Genomic DNA, 27,441 nt, shown 5'->3' with positions numbered 1-27,441 from the left:
AAATCTAGGATTACTAACATTATGATTGGGGACTGCCACAGATGGTAGAGTCATCAATCAAGTCAAAGAATGTAGGATGATTTGGTTTCATTCACCCCTAACTCCAGATGCCTACGTCCACCTGCTTCCTTGATTTCTTCATTTGGATATTAGGATACAGGGTCAGCTGCAGTGAAAGGTATCTAGAATAACCATGGCAGATTATAGAAGTTAGTAGCTGTCTCACACCAAAGTTCACTGGTATACAAACTGTGACTCAGGAAGTCCTCAGGGACACATCTTATTGCTCTAGCTCACAACACCACATTCCAATCATCAGAAAGGGACAAAGGGAAAGGAGCATCTCATTTCTTTTAGAATATGATCTGGAAGTTGCTCACATCATTTCTGCTCACATCTCACTAGTCAGAACTTAGTGACATGGCCACACTTAGAGAGCTTATTACAGGCAACTGTGTATCTGGCTAGATATTCCATTATCATGTATGAAGAGTAGAATAGAGTGCATATTAGGGGCCAACTAGCAATCAGTCTGTACTACAGAGATATAGGCATCTCAAATTTAACATTTGCAAAAACCAATTCCTGCTTATTCTTCCAAAACCTGCTTCTCTCCACAATTCTCCACATCTCAGCTAATGATGAAAAATGGGACACAGTCAGCAGTTCGATTTCAGATGTGGATGAATTTGAGGTGCCTGTAGGATATTCAATACAAATTTTCAATAAGGGGCTGAAGATACATGTCTCAAGTTTCTGAGTGAGGTCAGTGTTCAAGATTCAGATTTCATTCCTGACTTATATAAGTGATAGAGAAAGAGTATACATAAACAGTTCTGTGAGAGACTGTAATAATGGCGGGTAAAGAGAACCAAAAGCAGAGAGGATAAGCATTCTGTAAAGAAGACTTGAGAAAGAGTGGTCCAAGACACAGAAGATGGAGAATTCACGGTGATGGAAACCAAGGGACCAGTTTCCAGTAGGTAGTGGTTAGCAGTGTGGAAGGCTGCAAAGTGGTCATATACCATGAAAATTGAGAAGCAACTTTTAAATTTGATCATTATGCCATTACTGACATTAATACTAGCAATGTATATGTTGCTAGTAAAGTGGGGGCACATGCTAAATTTCAGTAGTTGAAGAGGGACTTGGAAGAAAATGGCAATCTGGTAGCTTTTCCAAACAGAAAGGACAAAGTTAATAGAATTAATGAACAGGAGAGGGAATGACTGAGGGATTAAGTCTTGAGGGGCACCTCTCCCCATATATATATATATAATATATATATTAGCTGTAGAAAGGAAGAAAGATGGCTCATACTTTAGGACAGGAGATCAGGGGGAGTACAGATTTGGGTAATCTGTAGGAATAAGCGTGAAGGTGTGAAGGAGTTAATGCCTGAAGTCCGTAATGATAAACAATGATACAGATAATGCTAATATCACTACAGCTATTACTAAGCACTAACATTTACTGAGCACTTGTCATATGCCAGGCAACGTTTTTCATGGAATTAATTTTGCTACAACAGTATTTCTTAAATACTGAGAGCTACTCATATACTGAAAGCCTAGTCTTTTTCGATAGTTGAGTGTGTAACATTTTGATGCAACCTAAATATAGCAACAGTAACTTTTATCCCACCATATCCAACCATTTTTTGTTCCATTCTTTCAGCTTCTTCCTGATCCCAGGGGCATGCTAGGTAATAAAAAATTGTGTTTTTGCATTTTGATTCATCTGTTGTGACTCACATCAAAAAGAAATCTTGAGCAACAAAACAGCCCTGTTGAAAAACCAACTTCATCAGCAATTTGGGGAACACTGTTCTATAAAAACTGTTGGGTTACTCCAAAATAAATTTCATTTTACTGGTGATTTCCTCTTGGACTGTGAGTTCTTGAGGGCAAGGATAGGGATTGTTGATCTTTTATTGTTTTCCAAAGCCTGGCACAGTTCTGGGTAAATAGTAGAAGTTCAAAGTTTGTTAAAGGAATTAATGCACTATGCTAAAAAAATTAAACTGCTCCTTTCACTTTATACCTGAAATGAGAAACTTAGAAACTACTGGGTCTCATTTTGCCTACAATAGTCTAACAAATTTACTACTTAACTTGGTAGCTACTAAGTTGTTTTTCTGGGAAAACGTACCTGAAGAAAAATATGGGTTTGACTTGGGAAAAAAAATTATTCATAAAAACTGATATATATGGAGATGGAACACTATTAGTATTCTAAGGATTCCTGACAATGTTCCATACTGGTAATTTTTACCAGCAAACATTTTGAAATTTGAACATGGACAAGGCAAACAGCACAGTGGGTTCTTGAAACAAGTCTGACACTAGCATCACACATAAGAATGCCTATTTAATATTAACGAGCTAAAAGGGCTATGGGTAATTTCTCCAGATTTCAAGGAGGAATTGGGATCCTCTTTGATCTTAGTAAAGAACTGGCATTTAACTGACATTTAATTAAGAGGTTTATTTCTCTTGTCTTTAATTTTCTTGGAACTCGTGGTTTTCTGCCACATTTGATATACCAGTTTATTACAAAAAAAATTACATTATTCAGACAATTTTTACGTAAGAGGAAGTAGAATTGCTAAAAGAATCTTCATATGCTAGATATTGTAGTAATATTTTACTTTAATGAAGTCTTTAAAGATTTACACTTGCCTATTTTGATAATATGCAAAGATAAATCCTTAAGAGACTGATTTTAACTAATCTCTCCCATAAAACATAACTGCAAAGTTTCCAAATGAGAATCTGTAATGGAAGAAAATGAAAAAATAAGGAACTGAGTTAAAATTGGGCATGCTTTAATACTGTCATTTATCATCAGTTGTCCTAGAATAATTTAAATTCCACTAGTTTATTTTTTGTTGTTGGGAAGCAGTATACAAATATATATTATATTATATATATACATATATACATATAAATATATAAAAGATGTTCTAAGAATGACAGTTAAATTCACTGTTATGTACTATTGTTGATATAAAAAGTTTGAATACTAGATGAATGGGATCTCATACAGTATTCTATGCAGCAAAAGCCGCAAACCTTAAGGATATGAATTGTTAGTGACCCCATTGCAGCTTTGCTAGTAAGTCTTGCAGAGCCATAAAAAAAAATCCTTTTAAATAAGATGGTGACCTTGGTGCTAAATATGAAGGCGCACGGCTTTAAATGGATTCAGTCGTCATACGGATCACAATTAGCCTGTATCCAGCTGGGGTCAACTAAGGGGCCACTTTCTCTTTATCGACAACCTACTGAAGGTCAAAATTGCAGGAGACAGGCTTTCACCATCATGTAAACTAGTGACACATCGTGTGTTGGCAAAAGTCCTAAGCAGATGACCTTGGTCCCCTGAAAGCTGGTCCGCACTCTTGGGCTACCTCTGCAATGTTTACAAAGCAGCTCAGGGCGTAAAAGGGTTGGGATCGGAGACCTAGAATATGGAGTGTTCTGCCCCACCGCGGGGCTAGCAGCTATCAAAGCCCCCTTGGCGCAATTTCGGAGCCGATTCATTCCCCAACAAAATCGGGAGCGTCCAAGTTCAGGCACGTTCCTCGGTTGGGTTGACCACGGGACTCGCCAACACTCCAGAGGGCTCCAGGGCGTTTCCGGAGTGTACCGCCTGCTTTCTGTCGGGCCACAGACCACGGTGGCTCAAAAGAGGCATCGCCCCCTTTTCCCAGTGCCAACATGGCGACCAACCTGGTGGGACTCCGGGAGGCGCTAGCTACTTCCCCTTCCCAACAGCCCCTGCGCTGGCGACGACGGCAAGCAGGAGGGGAGCGGAGCTGGCGGTGGAGGGCGGGGCAGAGCGCGGCGCCCTCCCGCCCGCACACCGGCCCCGCCCCGCGTCCGTGCGTCCAGGCCTGGAGCCCTCGCCCGGCCGGGTGGCGCGCGCTGCCTGCCGGGATACTCGGCCCGCCCAGCCAGTCCTCCCCGCTTACGCCGCGGCCGCGAGATCCGCGTTTTTCCCAAGATGGTGGCGCTGGGCTCGGGGTGACTGTAGGAGACGATAGAGCCTGACTCGCCTTCGCCGGAACCTCGACACACCGCCCTTCTCTTGCTCGCGCACCCCGCCTCCGCGTAGCCTTCCGCCGGCTCGGGCGCCCGCCATCCGCCGCCGCGCCGACTTGCGCTTCACCTCTGCCGACCCGGCGCTCACGGCCGCGGGCGGCGGCACCTCTCTCGGCTCTACTTCGGGGCTGTGCTCGGACCACCTCGCACCTAGCCCTGGCCAGGCGGGCCGCGTAGCCCCCCGGTGCGGACAGGCAGCGGCGGAGCGGCGGCTGGCGACGAGCGCGGGGTTTTCTGCGGCCCCTGCGCCTCCTTTCCCGGTCTCGGTCTCCGGAGAAGGAAGCGCGGGTCCCGCATGAGCGCCGGCGGTGGCGGCAGCGAAAGGGAACGAGGCGGTGGCGGGCGGAGGCGGCGGGTGAGGGCTGCGACGACCAGTGAAGCGGCTGCTGCTGCTGCGGGGGCCGCAGCCCAGGCGCGGGGGCGACGACAGGTCAGTGTGGCTGAGGACTGGGCCTGGGCCGGGGCGGCTGGGTGGCATCTCCCATCGTCTCCTCGGCCGCCCAAGTCCCCCTTCGGGGCAGGCTCCGGCGAGGGTAGGGACGCCCCCACCCCCGCCGGGGCGAGTGTTTGGGGGCGCGCGCGGTCTGGAGAGGCCGGTGCCAGAAGTAGGCCTCTGCTAGCAGCGGCTGCTGCTGCTCCTGCCGTGACTGTCAGTCCTGGCTGGGCGCCGCAGGGAGGGAGGGTTTTGTCGCCCGAGGGGACACGAGCGGGCCCGGGGCGGGGCGTGCTGGCGATCTAGAGGTGGCCCTTCTTGGAGTGGGGCTAGCAGGGCCGGCCTGGGCCTCAGGCTGGGAAGGGCTGGCCTTTTCCTTCCAAGGGGAGCTCTTCCTCGCTGCTTTCGAGGTTTTGGCCTTCTTGGTGAAGAAATATTTAGACGTGTGCTTTGGTGGGTTGGGGTTTTGGGGGTGGACTGGTGGGGAGGGAGGGCGGATGAATTGTTAAATCAAGCCCAAGGGTTGTGTTCACAGATTACTCATCGAGGTTCTGAAATTAAACGTGAGCTACTGGGTTTGCTGGAGACTATTAAATGCAAACCTGCAAACAGTTGGCCCTTATTTTTTTACAGTTGAGAAAATGAAAAGGACTCGTCATGGTGTGGAGGATTTTGTTGGTAAAGTCAGAATTTAATGCGACAGATGTTTTGATCCATAAAATTGTTAAAAATAATTTTAATATGACGCTGGTTGGTTAATCTTAGAATTCTTGAAAGATAATTTAGTTTCCGAATTTTTTAAAACGTTCTGTGGATATGTTAAAAAAGAAACATTACAAAGTCTGTTATTATATTTATTAAGTGGCTAGGGTGCCGTCGAAAATGTCAGCTAATGGCATATGGGATTTACAGTCCGAAGTTACCCTCCATCAATCAGAAAGGAATACAGGTATGACCCATAATTTCAGATCATTCCACTATCTGCAATATTGAGAGAAGCAGCAGATTACCCCAGAATTTTGTCTGGGGTCGGGGGAGAAGGGGGATTGAAATGGAAACGACCTAAAGTTCAGAAGTACAACTGTTAAAAAGTTACTTGTGAAAGACACTTGAGATACCCAGTAAATGTTGTCAAGTGATTTGGACAAGAGGGCTGAGAAGTGTTTATCTCACACCTCTGACGAGTAAGTACCCTTACTTAAGAGATTATTTTGTAAACCATGTAAAAAAGTTTAGAGTTTAGGAAGATAAAAAGAAGTGGAAATAACTTTGGAATTAGACCCTGCTTGTAAATCTGAACTGCTTATCACATTTTTAATGAAAAAATACAATATTAATGATGGTGCTGCTAAATCCAAAGAATGACCAGAAGCCCATTAAAGAAATTATTAATCATGACAAAACAGAAACAAGAAGTAGCTTGAAGAAATAATGATCTCAGGACTTCCCTGGTGGTCCAGTGGTTAAGACGCTGGGCTCGCAATGCAGGGGGCCGGGGTTTGACCCCTGGTCAGGGCACTAGATCCCGCATGCCACAACTAAGAGCCCGAATGCCACAGCTGAAAGATCCCACATGCCACAGCTGTAACCTGGCGTAGCCAAATAAATAAATATTAAAAAAAAAAAAAGACTTAAACTCCTGTGGCACTAAAGGAATGCTTTAAATAGCAAACCAAAAACAGTTTTAAAAAAATTTAAAAATTAGAACGTAAACTATGAAAGTCTTATTGTGTCAGTATTTACTAAGTAGCATTAATGTGCTGAGTAGCATGTACACCATCTTCTGACATTGCTGGGTTACTGAGGAGTTTACACAGAGACACAAATTACAATGTTCTGATTCATTTTCACAGGTTTTATATGCTGCTTGTATTTCATATCTCTTAAATTTACACTTTTTTTCATGGCTTAAAAAAAAGCTTCTTAAGTAAGTAGTCAGAAGCGAGAGGAAGACACATTCTCATCCAACTTGCCCAGTCCATTTAACAAGATTTGTTGGGTACCTACAGTGTCTTTGACACGTAACATTTAATGTTTTATTCCTTAAACCATAAATCATTTCTAAATGACTCCTCCTCTCTCCCCTCCAAAAACAATCCTCTCTCCCCTTAAAAAAATATTTGGAATAATTTGCTGTTTCTCTCAATATGCAGTCAGTGGAATAATATAAAACTATGGATCATACCTAAATTTTTCAGCCCAAACACTTAAAGTGTCTGTTTTCTTAAATGATTGCTGGTCATGTTCTTCAGTCATGTTTTGCCCTTTTGTTTAGACCTGTAATTGTATAGGTCAAAATGTAGAAACATGACATTAAATATACATATGCAGCTGTTAAAAAATTAGTTTTATGATTTTTATGAGTGAAGACCAATTTTCAGAAGTGATTTTTTAAGTAAAATACTTGGGTAAAGTTTTAGATGCTCTTTTCATAATGATTCAGGATGACAAAATTTTGGCTGATTGTGATAGTCCCTGCTCTCTCTCCACTGCAAATGTAAAGGTAAAGTATAAAAACCAAAGACATTATGGTATGTATAGTGGAAATAGCTTTGGAGTTAGATCCTGCTTTTAATTCTGGCTTACCCTGGTTGTCTGACCCTTGGCAAGTTACTTAATCTCGAGCCGCAAGTTTTGTCATCTGTAAAATGGGGTGGTGAGACTAACTCAGAGTTGTGAGGATTAAAGCATGTGCAATGCCTAACACATAGGCACTTAATAAGTATTAATCCTTTGAAGTCTTCCTACCCAGTTTTTCCGAATGTTCTCAAAGCACCTTATAGACAGTGGACTCTAACATATTATCCTTTACATTGTTACTTTGCTTACTGGTTTTGAACTCACTTTTTAAGGACAAGGACTTCTAGTGTTTACCAGAGAGTGTGTTACCAGAGTATGGATGACTTAGTTATCAGCTAACATTTATTAGGAATCTACTGTGGCTACTCTGAGCTGAGCTTGGTGTAGGGGCTATAAAGACAAGACTCATGTCTCTATCTTTTGGAAGTGTATAGTCTAGTGACTTTCTCCATATAACACTTTTTGTGAAACCCTGTCAAATAATGGAGCCCCATTCTCCTGGTGCCCTTCCACTCCTCAGGCAGTTCTATGGACTCAACACCTCCTACTCCCAGCTCCTGTTCTAAAGAATATTGTTTTACTGCTTCCTTTATACACTGTCTGGCACATGTTAGATACTTCATATCTTGGTCCCAATCCTCCACCCAGTGTCTGGCACATAGTATGTTAGTGTTTGTGTGTATGTATATGTATAAAAAAAATAAATTTACTTTGGCAAGTTGCCTGTAAATACTCTGGTATTTTTCTGGGACAGTCATCATTCTGTCTTCTGGTTATAAATTCACAGAAGTTGTGAGCCTGAGTAGGGCTATTCCTGTTTTACACATGAGGAAATTGAAGTGCAGAGCTTTAAGATGGTTTTCTTAAAGTCACCAGGTGGCAGAGCCAGGGCACAAATTGAGCCTCTGGACTCCAGGTCAGGACTCTGCACATAATGGTACATGTTCTGTCTTACCAGTTAGGAGGAGTGTTACTTTGCTTTGAGAATGCCCACCCACCTTATTGCAGTTAAGTGAGTGTTTTCTATGATATTAGTAGAAGGCAGCCTTCAACAAGATGCCTTTTCTGACCATAGCAGTTACTGGAGGAAGTGGGGCTTTTTCTTCTAATAAAGAAAATAAAGTAAAATTACAGTAAGTGGAAATAGTGTTAATCTACAAGCCTATATCTATGTCCAAAACATGAGATGTTTGAAATACTTAAAGATGCTACATAAATAGGTTTTTCTTTTTTCTTTTTTTTTTTTTGGCTGCACCATGCAAGGTGCGAGATCTTAGTTCTAGGGATCGAACCCACGCCCCCTGCAGTGGAAGTGCGGAGTCTTAACCATTGGACCACCAGGGAAGTCCCTATAAATAGTTTTTTAATGAGATTACTTACAAATACATGATAAATTTCTTTGCCAACTTTTCATTTAATCTCAAAATTGTCACAGTGCTTTGACCTGAGTTATCTGTTATCTTTAACATAAATACCATTATGGATAGTAAGTTAAAAAAAAAAGATCATTAAGTATAAGGTCTATCTGAAAGTGAAATAAGGCTAGTACTTTTTTTTTTTTTATTGTTGTTTGCACATGAGATTTAGCTGACTGTTATTACTGTTTGATTCTAAGCCTTGTGACTGTGAACGCCCTAAAATTATATATAAAAATTTAAGTGCTTTAGAGTCTCAACAGGTTCTGTGAACGAAAGTCATGGAGAACCATTGATGTGGAGGAAGAAACACTAACTTTGGTGTCAGAAGATTGTGGGTTCATCCTTCTTCTCTAGCTTCCTAGCTGGGCATGAGTAGGCCATTTAGCTTTCTAAGCCTTGGCTCTGTTCCTTCTGTCAAGTAAGGGTGATACTTGCTTTGTTTCTGAGGAATGATTTTCAAATGAGATCATTCTTGAAAAAGTAAATTAATGGTACTCTATAAAGTGACCTTATAACTGATTTAGTGACTTGCCCAAGAAAACAGCTTGGTTAGTGGTAGACAGACTGTTGGAACCTTGGTGTATTTTCATGCTTTTCTTTACTAACATTTTTAACCTTTCCATAGAAATATTATTTTTGGAAATACTTAGTATGTGAATTTATTTTATATTTGGTAACTACATTTGAAATAAACAGTAGATCTTAATAGTTAGTGATGCATTATTCAGTATTATTAGTCCAAAGTCAAATCACTTCTGTAATTTGCTTTACTTTTGACCTCTCCTGTTAATGTGATAAAGGCAAGTGAATCATAAGGTTGACCTGAAAGGAAAAGAGGTTTTGGAGACTTAGAACCTTACTAGATTAAATTATTCCTGAAGTTCAGTTTTAGGAAATCTTCTGGAATCTCACATAAGATGTCATATGTGGATTGTGGAAGAGAATCCTAAGTAAGACTTCATTAATTAAAGTCAACATCTGTGCTGCAAATAAAGCAAGGAGGTGGTGTATGAGCCCTGAACACTTAACCCAAGTAGGATAAAAATCTTCTTTCAATGAAACTCGTGGCTTGCCAGTGTGGAGACTACTGTGGTGACTCTTTAACAGTTCATTGTGTTCCAGAAGTTGATCTTCTGTACCCTTTGGGAAGAGATGAGGTTAGTCAAGCACAGATCCCTTTATGTTACAGAAATAAAACATGAAACTTTTTTTTTTTGACCTGTCTCTGTGGTATGCAGGCTTGTAGCTCTTTTTTAGGTCTTAATAGGTGTCCATTTTTTCATACTTTCAGTAATTCAGAATGTTCCTTTTCACATTTGAGACAAGTAGTGCTACACACAAATTACATAGCTAGGGGCTGAATGAAGATGCCACCAGTACTTTACACATATTCTTTTCATTTGTTGACTTTTGTCTCCTTGTATCAAAAAGAATGGCTTATCCATTTCAAGTCTCTAATAGACGTCTACCTCAGCAGTCTCCTTGAATGTGAGAAATAGTCTTAGGATTAATTGCCCTTGTGAGCTGTAGCCAATATGCTAACTCGGTTATTTTTATATTCTTTGTGATACAGTGTAAATTCTGAATTTTCCTTACAAATTAAATATACAAACAGTAGAAAGAATAATATAACAACCATGTATGTACCACTCAGTATGGACAAATGTCACATTTTGTCACTTGCACTCTTTAGCACCCTTTCTAAAAGGGATGTTCTTTATTTTCTTCTCAGATGATAGCTCTAGCACTGCAGATACCACTACAGGAATTTCTTCATACAACAAATACTTTCCTATCTTTAATCATATGTAAAGCATAATCCTGTTTTTTGGAAGGGAAAGGATGAGATGCCCAGCAGTGTTTTCTATATAAAGCTAATGGGTCACGGAGAAATTTGGGTTATTTCCAACTTATTAATTACCTTAGTACTTTTTTCTTAGGAATTCTGCTTATTGTGCCTTGTGTTTCTATTTGCCAATATTGATAACCTTACAGTGTGTCATGAATAAGGATACTAAATATTTACCTTTGCTAAATAAAGTTTTTGTTTTGAGAATTAAAAAATACCTGTCTTTTGAACACCTATTGTATGTGACATGTATACTAATTGATAAATCCCATTTCACACAAAGAATATTTAGGTAACATTTTTTCTAGTTTTCTGAAGTGAGCTGATAATGTGCCATATTCCATGTTGGTGATAGAAAACTATGCTGTTTAAGATAATCCAAATTTAGAGCTCCTAAGAAATGAAAACCTTCCCTAATTAGTTAAGCTGCTTCATTCATATTCAATTTCTTACACATTTTGCTATGTCTGTAACGTATTGTTATAGAATGTTTATGTCCCCCCCAACCCCCAAATTCATATGTTGAAATCCTGACCCCCCATTGTGATGGCATTAGATGGTAGGGCCTTTGCGAGTTGATTAGGTCATGAGAATGGAGCCCTCATGATGGAATTAATGCCCTTTAAAAGACTCCAAAGAATTCCCTCCCTCCCTTCTGCCACTGCGAGGATCTAGCCAGAGGATGGCCATCTATGAAGCAGGAAGGTGACTCTTGCCAGACATCACATCTGCCGGTGCCTTGATTTTGGACTTCCTAGGCTCCAGAACTGTGAGAAATTTTTGTTGTTTATACACCACCCAGTCTATGGTGTTTTGTTGTATAAGCAGCCTAAATGGACTAGGACACATATCAAACATGTTTAAAGAACAGAGGAGGAAAATAGGAAATAGATAAAGTTTGGTAGCTAACGTAGGGGTACATTGTGCTTGATAAAATGGAACTGCTTTTTTTTGAATTTTTTTTTACTTTTTATAGAGCAGGTTCTTATTAGTTATCTATTTTGTGCATATTAGTGTATATATGTCAATCCCAATCTCCCAATTCATCCCACCACCACCACCGCCCCCGCCACTTTCCCCCTTGGTGTCCATACGTTTGTTCTCTACATCTGTCTCTATTTCTGCCCTGTAAACGGGTGGAACTGCTTCTTAAAAGTTGACTTTAATGTTGACATGAGAACACTTAAGTATAATATATTAGAAAAGCTGAACAAACATTAGACTTTCATATACATAAAACTAGATTTCTGCATTTAAAATCATCTATTTCTTTAAATTTAATTATTACCCAGTGTACTATATTTCATATTATCTTCAAAATAAAAAGTAAAATCTTAGGGTTTCATTTAACTCAGTATCTGAGTCAGTCTCCTCCCTCCTCAAAATTCCTCTTACATGTTTTGGGTAGATGAAGGGTAGGGAGGGGTGAACTTAAAAATAGATGGATCCAAGTTGTAAAATATTGATAGGTCACTTATCTCAGCTGAAATTAAACTATTTACTCCTGGATTGAAGATTCTGTGTGAACACTAAATATTTGCTGTCTCTCTCTCTCTTTTTTTTTTTTCCGTGTGCTGTTTTAGGTATTTATAAGTGCTGGATGAATGAGCTACTTTTTAGTTAGTTCAGGACTACTTTTAGATATGTGCTGTGGGCTAATGAACTATGATCAGGATATAATGAAGTATGATCTGGAACAATCCTCTAGGCCTCAGAACTTCAAGTAATTTTAAGTAAAGATGGACTAGGGGTCAGCCTGGATAGTGGGCCAGAGACCCACTTTACTGCCTATTCCTGTGCTGAATTTGACAAGGCACTCCTAGGGGGGGGGGAGAGAGAGAGAGAGAGAGAGAGAGAGAGTGTGTGTGTGCGCGCGCGCGCATGTGCTCACACATGCCCATTCCATATTACTAGCTGACACCAGATTTTGAGAAATTGGGGCTGATCGCTGTTCAGCCTACCAAGGTTTTCTCTCCAGCGAACAAGGTCTAATCCCCTTAAGTGCTTTTTTAGCTATGTAGTATGTGTTTAAAATGGCGATGACTCCAATAGTATTTATTTTGTGTTCTTATTCTGATATCTTTCCTTAGTTCTTTTATCAAGGAAGTAGGTTGGATTAGAAGATCTCCAAAGTAATTTTCGGCTTGTATATTATATGCTCACTTTTTTCTTTTTAAAATATATGTATATATTTTAATTAAAAAAACATTTAAAACAGTAAATAATATATCAGGTACTTATTTACCCATCACTCAGAACTATAAATTACGCCAATTTTGATCCTTAGCGAACCAGATGCAGTCTTACATATGCACTTGTAGCCACCTCACCCCCAAGTCCTATTACCTTCTCTCTTTACCCAAGGTAATAACTATCCCGAGGTTCTTGAATTTCATATCCTTGTTTATACTTTTACTGTATATGTGTACTTGTATCTGTAAATGCTATATATGGTGTTGGATTTTGTGTTTTAAAATTTTTACAGAATGGTATTGTTACTGTACATATCTTTCATCAGCTTTTTTTTTTTTAAACTATTTTTTGGGATATGTATGTTGATGCATGTAGCTCTAGTTTAGTTTAACTGCTGTATAGTACTCCATTGTATGATATATCAAATATATGTGTCCCACTACTAATGGATATTTTGAGTTTTTTCCTTTTTCGCTATTATAAATGATGCTGCAGTGATCATGTTGACACATTTCTTTGTGCACATATTTCTTTGGGAAGATTCATGGAAGTGAAACTGCTGGGAAATAGATTGTGAATAACTTTACTGGATGTTGCTAAATTCTTCTCTAAAATGGTTATGTCAGTATATACTTTTTTTTTTTTTTTTTTTGCTTTACGTGGGCCTCTCACTGTTGTGGCCTCTCCCGTTGCGGAGCACGGGCTCCGGACACGCAGGCTCAGCGGCCATGGCTCACGGGCCCAGCTGCTCCTCGTCATGTGGGATCTTCCTGGCCCGAGGCACGAACCCGTATCCCCTGCATTGGCAGGCGGACTCTCAACCACTGCACCACCAGGGAAGCCCGGTTATGCCAGTATATACTTTATCAGCAGTGTACGGACATTTCTTTTTCCAGCATCCTAGCCCATACTTGAGATTGTCAGATTTTAAAACTTTTGCAAATTTGATGGGTGTGAAATTTTAGCAAAATATTACTCTCATTTTAGCATTTCCTTGATTATTCTGGGTGGTGGATATATGGATATGAATTTTATTATTTTCTGTATGTTTTAAATGTTTCATAAAGAAATGGTTTAAAAGAAAGTAAGAGACAACGTGTTATACAACGTTTATGTTGTAAAGGATCTTGGAGATCATCTCATCCAGCATTCTTTATGATGCAGCCGGGAAAGTTATCAGAATAAGAATAAAATATAAAACCCTTATTGTCCTTTGTGATATTCTCTTTTGGGATATATCTCAATTTTTGAAGTGAAGCTCATGAGTCTTTTCTTTTATGATTTCTGTTTTTTATTGAAGAAATCCCTTTTAATATTGTCTGCAAATAGTTGAGAGGTTTTTGTTGTTGTTTATTTTTTTGCATTTAGGTCCATCTGGGAGGGAATTAGGAATCTTTTTTTTTTAAATGAAAAACGAGTTGTCCCAACATTAAGTATTGAATCTTTTCCCCATTAAATTTTTTAAATATCACCTGTATCATCTGCCAAATGCTTGGGTTTGATTTTAATTTTTTTTTTAAACACTGGTAGTACATTGTTTTATTTCAAATAGCTTTATGTTAAGCTTTGAAGTGTGAGTCAAAGCCTACTCCTTTATTCATTTTCAGAACTTTTATTCTTAGACTTTCACTTTTCCATAATAATTTAAAACCAGTGTATCAAGTTTGTTTGCGGATATTAATTGGAATTGCATTGAATACATCAATTAACTTGAGAATTGACATAGTTTATCTTGCCATTTATTCTGTATTTTACAGTTTTCTTCCTAAATTCCTTTTATACATACCTTGTTAAATTTATTCCTAGATATTTGATCTATACATATTTTTTTGCACTGTAAATAGGATCTTTTTTCTGTTACATTTGATCATTGCTGATGTTAATTTTGTATCCATTAACTTGGGTGAACTCCATCAGTTTTATTAGTTTATAATTCTTTTAGATTATTATAAACAACAATTCTGTCTTTTCCAGTGAACTTTTAAAAATACAAGTCTAACTTTGTTACTTTCTGTTTAAAATTATTCTTTGGCTTTCTGTGGCTTTTAGAATAAAATGCAGAATCCTTAATTGGTCTGCAAGGTCCCATCTGATCTGGATTCTCTCTGCCTCCTAAGATTTAATTCACACTCTCCTTTTTTTGGAACCACCTAACAATATTGGCCTTTTTTTCAGTTTTTTGAACTATCCAGGCTCCTTGTTGCAAACCTTTTGCCCAGTGCATTTCAGTCTGCCTAGAACACAGTTAGCCAACAAATTTTATCCATCCTGTAGGGCTCAGCCTAAATATTACTCAGGGAAGCCTTCCTTTTAGAATCTCTTTGTACTTACTAGTATTAGGGCTTTCTTGTATGGTATGGTTATTGAATTCTGTGTTTCCTGGATAAGTACTTAGCTCAACTGATATTAAATAATTACTTTTGAATTGAAGATTCAATGAGAAAAACAAATGTCGGTCTCATTTTTTTTTCACGTGCAGTTTCAGGCATTTGTCAGTGTTGGATGTTTACTGATTGATCAGAATTGCATTTTTTTTCCAGTTAGAGAAATATTACTCCAGTTGGTAACTGCTCAAAAGAAAATTCGTAATTAGGCTACACTTTAGTATTTTACTAGACATTAATAGAAAATTAAATGTTCTCAATGTTTAATATTTATGTCCTTCGAGTATGGATGGTCTTTAGAAAAACAATTTTCTGTCTTTTAACAGATGCAATCTAGTTCACTTAAAATTATATGTTGTGAATTTTTTGTTTTTTTTTTTTGCGGTATGCGGGCCTCTCACTGCTGTGGCCTCTCCCGTTGCCGACCACAGGCTCCGGACGCACAGCCTCAGGGGCCATGGCTCACAGGCCCAGCCGCTCCGTGGCGTGTGGGATCTTCCCGGACCAGGGCACGAACCCGTGTCCCCTGCATCGGCAGGCGGACTCTCAACCACTGCGCTACCAGGGAAGCCCATATGTTGTGAATTTTTAAAAGCATTTTGAAGTTAAATTAGAAGCTAATGGTCTTTTATCCTTAATTCAGATTTTATGACTTTAGATGCTACATTTGATAGATGAAATGTAATAAATTAAACATAAAATAGTGTTCATGATTATTTCTAGGAAAACTCACCTACCTTTAGTTATTTTAGTATATTGCATTATAAATATTTTTTGTGTGTGCGCTGAATACTAATGTAATTCTGTGTTTAATTTTCGGTTAAGTTCTATGTAAGATTGAACTCAATTTAACTATTGTTTAGAAAGAACCCAGAGGAAAATTTCAGAATAATAAGTCATTGGGACTATGTGTGTGGCATATTGCTTCTGTTTTCAGATCATGGAATTGTTGATTGCAATAAGTGATTTATAATTAAAGTCAGGAAATTGAAATAATTCTGGTACTTTGGAATTTTTAAAGGCTTTCCATAGATGACACTAGAGATCTACACTGAGATAAGATTCTCTCACTGCTAGTAAGTCACATAATAAACACTTAAGTAAACACTGGGGAAAGAGCATTTTAATGTTGGCAGATCATGGGTTTACCTTTTATAGTTTTTCAGACAGGTAAATAAGCATAGTTTGTTTACTTTTGAAAATGTTCACAGAACCCAGAGAGAGGGGAGGGCCAAGGGTCACATTAGAGAGTTCTGTTCTTTTCTAATGCACAGTGATTGTGATCCTAAAATTTTACTCCTGTATATAAACTGACCATACACCGAGATTTGCCAGCATGGCCTCAATTTTAAATGTTAGGTTATTCCTGTAAATCATAAAACCAGAAATCCTAGAACTTTCATATTTCCAGAGAGCCTTTTATATGTCATGGTTGGTTGCCCCTCCCCTCAAATATTGGTGTGTAGAATTAATTATTTTTGAGAATAAGGAAATACAGAAAAAAATACGTATTTTTAAAGTATAAAAAGAAGTGAAAGTTTTCTCTTCCTTTTTTAGCCAGTTCCAAAACTTAACTGTTGTTCAATTTAAATGTAGAAAAACATAAAAACATCTGGTGAATACCAAACAAATACATCTGTGTAACAGATACTTGTAGTTTTATTCTTTTTTGGGGTGGTTTATAAAAAATCATTCCATACACTTTTTATAATTTCCAACTTAATTGAGATATAATTCACATACCATAAAATCCACCATTTAGAGTGGGTTTTAGTATATTCAATTGGCAACCATCACCATTATCTAATTTTAGAACATTTTCATTATCCCCAAAAGAAACCCTGTACCTGTTAGCAGTCATTCACCATTCTTTCCTTCTTCAGCCCCTGAAGAGTGGCAACCACTAATCTGCTTCCTTACTTTATGGGTTGCCTATTCTGGACGTTTCATATAAATGGAATCATAAAATATATGTCCTTTTGTGTATGTCTTCCTTTACTTAAATGATATTTTGGAGGTTCATATTACATTGTATGAGTATACACTTACTGTTTATTCAGTAATCAGTTGATAACTTTGGATTGTTTCCATTTTTTGGTTATTATGAATCATGTTACAAACATTCATATATAAGCTCTTTTGTGTGGACATATAAATTCATTCTCTTGGGTAAGTACCTAGGAGTGAAACTGTTGGGTCTTAGCTAACTAACTGTGTTTAACATTTTGAGGAACTGCCAAACTTTTTTTCCAAAGTGGCTGCACTATTTTACAGTTACATCAGCAGTATATGAGGGTTCTTTCTAATTACTTCCTTGCCAAACCAATTGTCTGTCCCTTTTATTTTAGCCATCTTGTGGATGTGAAGGCATCTTTGTGATTTTGATTTGCATTTGCTAAATGACTAATGATCATCATTTCATGCCCTAATTGTCCATCTTCAGAGATCTATTTAGATCCTTTGCTGTTTTAAAATTGGGTCATTTTTCTTTTTATTGTTGGCTTTTAAGCGTTTTTATATGTTCTGGATACAAGTCCCTTATCAGATATATGATTTCCAAGTATTTTCCCCCAAAAGGTTGTATTTTCACTTTCATGATTGTTTCCTCTGAGGCACACAAGTTATAAATTTTGGTGAAGTCCTGTTTGTTTTTCTTTTGTTGTCTTTGGTGTTATTTATTGTGTTGGCCAAAAAGTTTGTTCAGATTTTTCCATACATCTTACAGAAAAACCCGAATGAACTTTTTGGCCAACACAATAAGAAACCATTGTCTCACCAGTCATATAGATTTATACCTGTTTGCTTCTAAGAGTATTGTAGTTTTAGCTCTTACATTTATGTTTGTCATCTGTTTTGAGTTAATTTTTGCATATGGTGTTATATGAGGTAGGGGTCCAACTTTATTATTTTTACATATAGATATCCAGCTGTCTCAGAAACATTTGCTGAAAAAGACTATTCTTTCCCATTGAATTGTCTTGGTACCCTTGTTGAAAATCAACTGGCCATAAATGTAAGAATTTATTTCCGGACTCTCAGTTCTCTTCCATTAATCTGTATGTCTGTTCTTCAGCCATTAATACACATTCTTGGTTACTGTAGATTTGTAGTAAGTTTTGAAATTGGAAAATGTGAATATTCAAACTTGGCTCTTCTTTTTTTGGCTGTCTGGGTTCCTTGAATTTCTGTGTGAATTTTAGGGTTAGCTTGTCAATTTCTGCAAAAAGGGCAGATGGGATTTTGATAAGATTTGTGTTGAATATGTAGGTCTATTTGAGGAGTATTGCTACCTTAGTATTATGTCTTTTGATCCATGAACATGGGATGTCTTTGTTTGTTTAGGTCTTTACTTTTTTTGTGTGTTTTGTAGTTTTCGTTGTACAGGTCTTACACTTCTTCTGTTCAAAAGAAATGTATTTTATATATTCCTAAGATTCATTCTTTTTGATTTTATTGCTTATGGAATTTTTCTTAATTTTATTTACAGATTATTCATTGCTTGTGTATAGATTTTTGTCCTGAACTTGTATTCTGTACAACTTGTTTTTTTTCCCTCTTAACTATTTGTTATAGAAATCTTTTCCATATGAGTGGTTACATGTGCATCTACCTCATTCATTTAGCAAATATTTATTGAGCACCTACTATGTCATAGGCATTTTTCTAGGTGCTAGTGGAGACAGCAGTGTACAAAATCCACCAAAACTCCGGTTTTCATGGAACTTATACTTAGTAGGGAACGAGAAATCATAAACATCAAAAACAAGATATGTAGAATATATCGTATGTTGCATAGTACTTCTAAGGAGAAAAATAAAGGAAGTGGTATATGAAGTATTTGAGAATGCAGGGGATGAGTGCAAATTTTAGTGTGGCCAGAGAAAGCCTCGCTGAGATGATAACTTGAGTAAAGAACTGAAGGAGATGCGAGAGCTAGCCATGTGGATGACTGGGGGAAGAGCATTTCAGGCAAAGAGTGTAGTGAATAAGGAAACACTGAAGTGGGAGAGTGCCTGATCTGTTTGAGGAACAGTGAGGTGGCCTGTGGGGCTGTAGAAAAGTTAATGATGGAAATCGAGTCAGAAAGGGAATGTAGGATGCAGATCATTTGGTCATAATAAAGAGTTTGACGTTTACCTTTGAGTGAGATGGGAAGCCATTGAAGGTTTTTGAGGAGAGTGGAAAGTTCTGACTTAGATTTTAGCAAGATCACTCTGGCTGCCATGTTGATCGTAGATTGAAAGAGAAGGGCAGAATCAAGAGACCAGTTGGCAGGCTATTACAGCAGTACAGATAGGAGGTGATGACGGTGGGTTGGACAAGGTGAGGCCTATCAGGTTGGTGAGAAGTGGCTGAATTATTGATACGTGTTGAAATTATAGTCTGTAGGATTTGGTAATAGGTCAGATATGTGTGAAATAAAGGGAGGAGTAAAAGATGACACTGAGGTTTTGGCTAGAACAACTGAAAGTATGGAGTTGAACAGTACTTTTTAGTTACTGCATTAAATCTATGTGTGGTATCACATGCCCACATAACTACAGGTAATTTTACCGTATCAGCTTGGTGGAAAGGGAAGCAAAAGAAAAAACTCAAGAAAGGAAAAGAATGTTAGATGTGGAACATATGTCCTGAAGTAAACTTGATAGAAGACTATCAATCTTTTGACTTCTATCAGCCTTTAGAACTGAACTAGGAAACTAACTCAGAGTTCATAATATATTTTGAAACTCTTTATTGTGGAATTTAGGTTGTTTAAAATTTTTTTTTTTTTTTTTTTCCGGTACACGGGCGTCTCGCTGTTGTGGCCTCTCCTGTTGCGGAGCATAGGTTCCGGATGCGCAGGCTCAGCGGCCACGGCTCACGGGCCTAGCCGCTCCGCGGCATGTCGTATCTTCCCGTACCGGGGCACGAACCCGTGTCCCCTGCATCGGCAGGCGGACTCTCAACCACTGCGCCACCAGGGAAGCCATGTTTTCAATTTTTGATATTACAAATAATGGTACATATTATTTCTGTAAGGTAGATTTCTATAAAATGACTGTTAGACCATGAGGCTATGTCAGCTTAAAGATTTGATAGATACTGTCAATTACTCTTTAAAAAAAAGCTTTTTAATCAAGTTTCATTCCCAGCACATTGTGTAGGACTGCTGATTTACCTCATTGCTTATTATATAGTATCTAGTCATGAAATTAGAATTTTTTGATATAGGTAAATCTATCTATCCTTTATGGCTTCTGAGTTTCACCATGCTTACAAAGATAATACAGAAATCTCATATTTTCTAGGACTTCTATGAGGTTACTTTATAGATTTAGATTTATAGATTTAGATCTGAATACATTCAGCATTTTTTTGAATATTGTATGATTTAGGTTTAGATTTGGATTGCATTTGGCATATGTTTGGATGTTGTGTGAAAATATCTAACTTTTCTAAGTTCTAATATCTAAATATCCCCACTTGGGCAGCTAATTCTCTAGACCAGCGGTTCCCAACCTTTTAGGCACCAGGGACTGGTTTTGTGGAAGACAGTTTTTCCACGGACAGGGGGTGGGGGTGGGTCGGATGGTTTAGGCGGTAACGCAAGCGATGGGGAGCTGCAGATGAAGCTTCTTCGCTTGGTCGCCTGCCGCTCACCTCCTGTTGTGTGGCCCTGTTCCTAACAGGCTGCAGACCAGTACTGGTCCGGGGGTTGGGGACCCCTGCTCTAGACCACCTAAGGGATCCTTTCCCCACTGATTTAAATTACCATCTTTTTATATATTGTTTTCATAAACTAAGAAAAAAATCATGTTTATTGAAGTACTGAATTTATATCCAGTAAAGTGCACCTATCTTTTTTTTATTTTTAAAATTTATTTATTCATTTATTTAATTTATTTTTTTGGCTGCATTGGGTCTTCATTGCTGTGCGTGGGCTTTCTCTAGCTGCAGCGAGTGGGGGCTACTTTTCGTTGTGGTGGCTTCTCTTGTTACGGGGCACAGGCTCTAGGTGCACGGGCTTCAGTGGTTGTGGCATGCGAGCTCAGTAGTTGTGGCTCACGAGCTCTAGAGCGCAGGCTCAGTAGTTGTGGTGCATGGGCTTATTTGCTCCGTGGCATGTAGGATCTTCCTGGACCAGGGATCGAACCCATGTCCCCTGCATTGGTAGGTAGGTTATTTTTTTTTTTCTTTTTTGCGGTACGCAGTCCTCTCACTGTTGTGGCCTCTCCTGTTGCGGAGCACAGGCTCCGGACGCGCAGGCTCAGCGGCCGTGGCTCACGGGCCCAGTTGGTCCGCGGCATGTGGGATCCTCCCGGACCAGGGCACGAACCTGTGTCCCCTGCATCGGCAGGCGGACTCTCTCAACCACTGCACCACCAGGGAAGCCCGGCAGGTAGATTCTTAACCACTGCGTCACCAGGGAAGTGTGTGGTAGTTTTATGTTTAAATTTATAAGGAACTGATGAACTATTTTCCCAATGGTTATACCATTTTGCATTCTTACCAGCCACGTATGAGAGTTCCGTTTCTTCCAAATCCTTGTCAGCATTTGATACTCTCAAATAAATTGCAGACATTCTTATGGATGTGTAGTGGTATCCCACTGCAGTTTCTTTTTCTTTAATTGTAGTAAAATATGCATAACATAAAATTTACCATCTTAACCATTTTAACTGTACAGTTCAGTGGCATAAATTATACTCACATTGTGCAACCATCATTCTTAACCCATTTTTGAAACTTGCTCATCATCCCAAACTGAAACTCCATCCCCATTAAACAGTAACCCCCCAGTTTCTTCCTCCTTCCTCCAGCCCCTATTCTACTTTCTGACTACGAATTTGACTTTTCTAGGTGCTCATGTAAGTGGAATCCATATGATGTTTGTCCTTTTGCTTTTGGCTTATTTCACTTAGCATAGTGTCCTCAGGGTTCACCCATGTTACATCGTATATCAGAATTTCCTTTTTAAAGCTGAATAATATTCTATTGTGTGTATATACCACATTTTGTTTAATCATTCTTTCATTGATGGAGACTTGAGTTGCTTCCTTCCTTTGGCTATTGTGAATAGTGCTGCTATAAACATGGGTGTTAAAAATAGATCTCTTCAAGTCCCTGCTTTCAGTTCTTTTGGGTATATATCTAGGAATGTAATATATCTAGTAATTTTGTGTTTAATTTTTTTGAAAACCAGTATACCATTTTCCATAGCAGCTGTACTGTTTTACCTTCCTGCAAGGGTCCCAATTTCTCCACATCTTTGCTAATACCTTGCTAATATGTTGTTTTTATTTTTAAAAAATAATTGCTGGATAATGGGTGTGCAGTGTCATTGTGGTTTTAATTTACATTTCTGTGATGACTAATGATGTTTTCATGTATTAATTGGTCACATGTATGTCTTCTTTTGTGAGTATCCAAATATTTTGCACATTCTTTTTCTTTTCAGGATACAGGTCCTTTTTTAGACAGGCATGTATTCTGTATCATTACTGATTTTTTTGGGGGGGGATACTTACTTTATTAATTAACAAGAGGAATGTTGAAATCTTTAACTATAGTTGTGAACCCGCTATCTTTTCTTTCACTTCTCTTCATTTTTGCTTCCATGTATTTTCTTTATTTATTCTTTAATTTTTTGGCTGCGTTGGGTCTTTGTTGCTGCACGTGGACTTTCTCTAGTCACGGCGAGTGGGGGCTACCCTTTGTTGTGGCATGCGGGCTTCTCATTGCGGTGGCTTCTCTTGTTGCAGAGCACGGGCTCTAGGTGGGCTTCAGTAGTTGCAGCACACGGGCTCCGTAGTTGCAGTATGTGGGCCCCTAGAGCGTGCGGGATGTGGTAGTTGCGGTGTGCAGGCTCTAGGGCATGCAGGCTTCAGTAGTTGTGGCATGCAGGCTCAGTAGTTGTGGCTTGTGGGCTCTAGAGCTCAGGCTCAGTAGTTGTGGCTCATGGGCTTAGTTGTTCCGTGGCATGTGGGATCTTCCCGGACCAGGGACCAAACCCATGTCCCCTGCATTGGCAGGCTGATTCTTAACCACTGTGCCACCAGGGAAGTCCCCGTGCTTCATATATTCTCAAGTTCTGTTATTAGATGCATTCACATTTAGGACTGGAAGACCTCCTTGATGAATTGATTCTTTATCATTAAGAAATGTCTCTGTTCTCTGGTCATGTTCCTTGTCCTAAAGTCTGCTTTGTCTGGTATTAATATAGCTACTTCTCCTTTCTTAGGATTCGTGTTTGCATATTATATCTTTTGCTGTCTCTTTATTTTCAACTTATATGCCATTATATTTAATAAGTCTTTTAGATAGTGTATAGTTGCATTTTTTGGATTTTTTACAATCTGCTTTTTAATTTGAGCGTTCAGTCCACTTATATTTATTGTAATTTTCAATAGTAACACTACCAGGTTACTATTTGTTTTCTAGTTGTACCATTTATACTACCTTCTTTTTTTTCTTCCTTTCCTGCTTTCTTTTGGATTGAGCAGTTTTTCGGAAGTCTGTTTTATCTCCAGTATTAGCTTATACCTACCTCTGTTTTTTTTCCAGTGGTTGCACTAGTATTTACAGTATGCACCTTAGTTTATTTCAGTCTGCCTTCAAAATTAGACCTCTTAGAGTATAATGTAAGAATTCTAATACATTATAAATTCGTTTACCTCTTTGCCATTGTAGTCTTCCATTAATTCCCGAATAGAATTTCTGATTATTTCTTTAAACAGTCAGTTGTTTTATAAAGAAATTTAAAAACGAAAAGCAGCATTCTTTGATGTTTTGCCCATATTTTCCATTTTCATTTCTTTTCCTTTGTGTAGATTGGTGTGGACTTTTTTCATGGACCTAAGTTTCTATGTGGTGTTGTTTTCATTCTACTTGAAGAATTAAAAAATTTCTAAAGCATCAGGTCTATTGGCCAAAAATATATTTCAGCTTCTATTTGTATGAAAATGACTTTATTTCACTCTTCAAGATTTTATTAGGTAAATTTTCAGACTTACATGGATGTGAAATAATTCCAGAATGTAATTCCACAATTAACACTTTACTATATTTACTGTCTTATATCTATCCATCTATTAATTTGTCTTATTTTTTTTGATGCTTTTCAAAGTAGGTTGTGGATGTTAGAACATCTCATCCTTAACTTCATCATATATAGTAGAATATCTCATCCTTAACTTCATCATATATAGTCATATAGTCATCATATATAGTCAACTAAAACTTAGAAATTTAGTATTATTTAAATTTAGTATTATTAACTGAATTTAGTATATTGTTCTGGTTATCTATTGCTCCCTAACAGATCACTCCAAACTCATTGTACCCCAAACATCAGCAGTCATTTCTTTTGCTTATGAATCTGTACTTTTGGCAGAGACTGGCAAGGATAGCTTGTCTTGACTTCAAGCATGTGAGCTGGAGTTGAGGTTACCTGATAAGTTGAGGCTGTTATCATCTAAAGTCTTGCTCACACATCTGGATATTGATGCTGGCTGTCAGGACTTCAACTGGAGCTCTGGTCTAGAACACTTAGATGTTGCTTTTGTATATGGTTGCTTGGCTTCATTGCCAAGTGGCTGGCTTCATCACGGTAGAGTGGCTACGTTCCAAGAGTGAGTAGTATCTCAAGAGACCAAGGCAGAAGTGCATGGCATTTTTATAACCTAGCATCAAAAGTCTAGCTTATAAAAGAGCACACACTTCCACCGTACTTTCTTGATTGAAAGTCACCGAGGCTGCTCAAATTCAAGAAGTCACATAGACCCTACCAGCTGATGGGAGAATGCCAATGTTAACCTTGTAAGAAGAGCATGTGGGATGGATTATATTGTGGCTGGCCATCTTTAGAATATACAGTCTGCCACATATACCATTCCATGTGTTTTGACAAATGCTTACAGCTTTGCAACACAAAGTCCTATCAAGTTATGGAATCTGTACCCCTTCCTAGCCATTTCCTGCCCCCACATTACCCACACCCCTAAGTCAATCATTGTTGTGATCACTTTAACATAGATTAGTTTAGCTTGCTCTAGAATTCCATATAAATATAAATCATGGTACTTATTTATATAAGGTTTCCCTTAGCATAATGTTTGTGAAATTCATCTATGGTACTGCATGTGTCAGTAGTTTGTAACTACATTCTTCTCTTAAGGGACACCTGGGCTATTTTCAGTTTCTAGCTGTTGTGAAAAGCCTTCAGTGAACAGCTGTATGAAAGACTTTGTGTAGATATGTATGGTTTCTTTGCTCTTGGCTAAATACCTAGGAGTGCAGTTTGGGTTATAGGATAGTTGCCAGATCTTTTCCCCAAGTTGGTTGTTTTGTTTTATACTCTTACCAACAATTATATGAGAGTTTCCAGTTGCTCTACATTCTTGTCAGCATTTGGGACTGTCAGTCTTTTTGATGTAGCCATTCTGGTAGATGTATAGAGCTTTATCTTCATATTTTGAAGGATATTTATCCCTTGATATATAAGTGATATATCAAGTGATAAATATGTCTAGGTTGACAAATTTTTTTTTCAGCATTTGTTTCTGATGAGAAGTCTGCGGTTATACTTATCTTTCTTCCCCTGTACTTAAAGTCTTTTTATTTACCTCTGGCTTTTCTTTAAGATTTTCTCTTCATTGCTGGTTTTCTTTGTGATTATCCTGCTTAGGATTTATTGAGTTTTTGGTTTTGTTTTTTTGGTCTGTGTTTATGTTTTCATCAAATTTGGAAAAGTGTTAGTCATTATTTCTTCACATGTATTTTTTTAAAGTTAGCTCTCTTCCTTCTACACTCTTTTCCAGGGTTACTCTGGTTATATGTATAATGTTAGACTATTTGATATTATCTTCAGGTCATTAACATTTTTAGTTTTTTTGGTCTCTCTGTGCTTTAGTTTACTTTGTTTTATATTTCACTGTCCTTTTTTTTCCCCCCTGCAGGGTCAAATACTTTCAGATATTTTATATATTTATATAAATATGTATATATTTATTTACTTTTTGTATTTCTAGAAGTTCCGTTTGATTTGTTTTCATGTATTCCTTTGAATCCTTGAGCATATTTATAATAGCTGTTTGAAAGTTCTTGTCTACTGATTCTATCAATTCTTTCATTTCAGGGTCTATTGATTGGTTTTTCTGTTGGTTATGGGCCGTCTTTTCCTGCTTACATATTTAATACTTTCCTATTGGATACTGAACATTGTTATAGTCTATTGTTGAGTGGCTGAATTTTGTTGTCTTTTAAAGTGTTAAACTTTGTTTTGCCAGCGAGCTAAGTAACTCGCTGGTCAGCTTGATCCCTTCAAGGCTCTAGTAGGGTGTATCTAGAGAAGGCTTTACTTTAAGGCTGGTAGCTACTACAAATGCATGGCCCTTCTTAGTTCTCTACTAAATGTCCCCAGTGTCAGCATATTCTCTTCACTCTGGTTGGGAGAAACTTAGGGATCTCCTAGTCCTGTATGATCACTGGGGATATTTCAGCTCACAGCTCCTCTTTCCCCGGCTTCATATAGTCTTTCCCTTTATTCATGCAGTTTTGTGTATAGTGGCAGACTCGAAAGGACCCCCAAGTGACAGATTTCTGGACTTTCCTCTGCATAGCTCCCCTCTGTGGCAGTCTGTCTTATTAAAAATTCCACCCACTTCAGCCTCAACTCTGACCTCTTGCTTCTTACCTCAGTGAGACTGCTGTCCTCTGACTGGGTTTCCCCTCCATTGACTCAGGTTGGAAAGCCTCCTCCATGAAGAAATTCAAGCATTGGAAGGGTTCACCTCATTTCTGTTCGTTCTCATGGATCAGTCTCACACTGCCTGTTATCCAGGGTCTGAAAACAGCTGTTTCATGTGTTGTCCAGTTTTCTTGTTTTTGACTAGAAGCAACTCTTATATACTTTTGGATCTTTCTCTGGGCTTAACTTTCTGTTCCATTTAAACATTTAGCTAATGCTCATACTGTACTGTGCTTTTTAAAATAAACTTTTGATTGAAGTATTAGTACACATACAAAAGTGTATAAATGTGCACGTAGCTTGTTTAACTTTCACACACTGAGCACACACGTTTAGCCAGCATTCAGATCAAGAAACAAGATCAGCTCTTCTGAAGCCCCTTGTGCTCTCTTTGTCACTACCTCTCTTTCCCCAAGAGTAACCACTATCCTGACTTCTACTAGCATAGATTAGATTTTCCTGTTTTTATATTTTATGTAATTAGAAACAGTCACATTTAGTTGTGTCTGGCTTCTCTCAAATAACATTTGTGAGATTCATCTACATTGTTGGCTGTAGTCAGTTGCTTATAATTTCTGTATAGTACACTTGACCCTTGAACTAGGTAAGGGGCTGGGGGTACCCATCCCCTGCATAGTCGAAAATCTGCATATATAACTTTACAGTAGGCCTTGAGAACTTTACATTTCTGTATCTGTGAATTCAACCAATTGCAGATAGTGTGGTACTGTATTAATGTATTTACTG

General features: G+C 38.4%; 1 protein-coding gene across 5 annotated transcripts in view; it reads left to right on the top strand.

Moving 5' to 3' along the window:
• The first annotated feature begins 4,405 nt into the window (after positions 1-4,405).
• UBE3A (ubiquitin protein ligase E3A) overlaps positions 4,406-27,441 on the top strand; it is a 91,411-nt gene continuing 68,375 nt past the window's right edge. For all 5 annotated transcript variants that reach the window (XM_082647426.1, XM_082647430.1, XM_082647431.1 and 2 more), the window contains exon 1: positions 4,406-4,536. The gene's annotated coding sequence lies outside the window, so the exon portion shown is untranslated. The remainder of the gene's footprint in view (positions 4,537-27,441) is intronic.

Source organism: Grampus griseus, assembly GCF_964374135.1.
Source record: "Grampus griseus genome assembly, chromosome: 2".
Classification (NCBI taxonomy): domain Eukaryota; kingdom Metazoa; phylum Chordata; class Mammalia; order Artiodactyla; family Delphinidae; genus Grampus; species Grampus griseus.
This window is presented reverse-complemented; position numbering and strand designations above follow the sequence as displayed.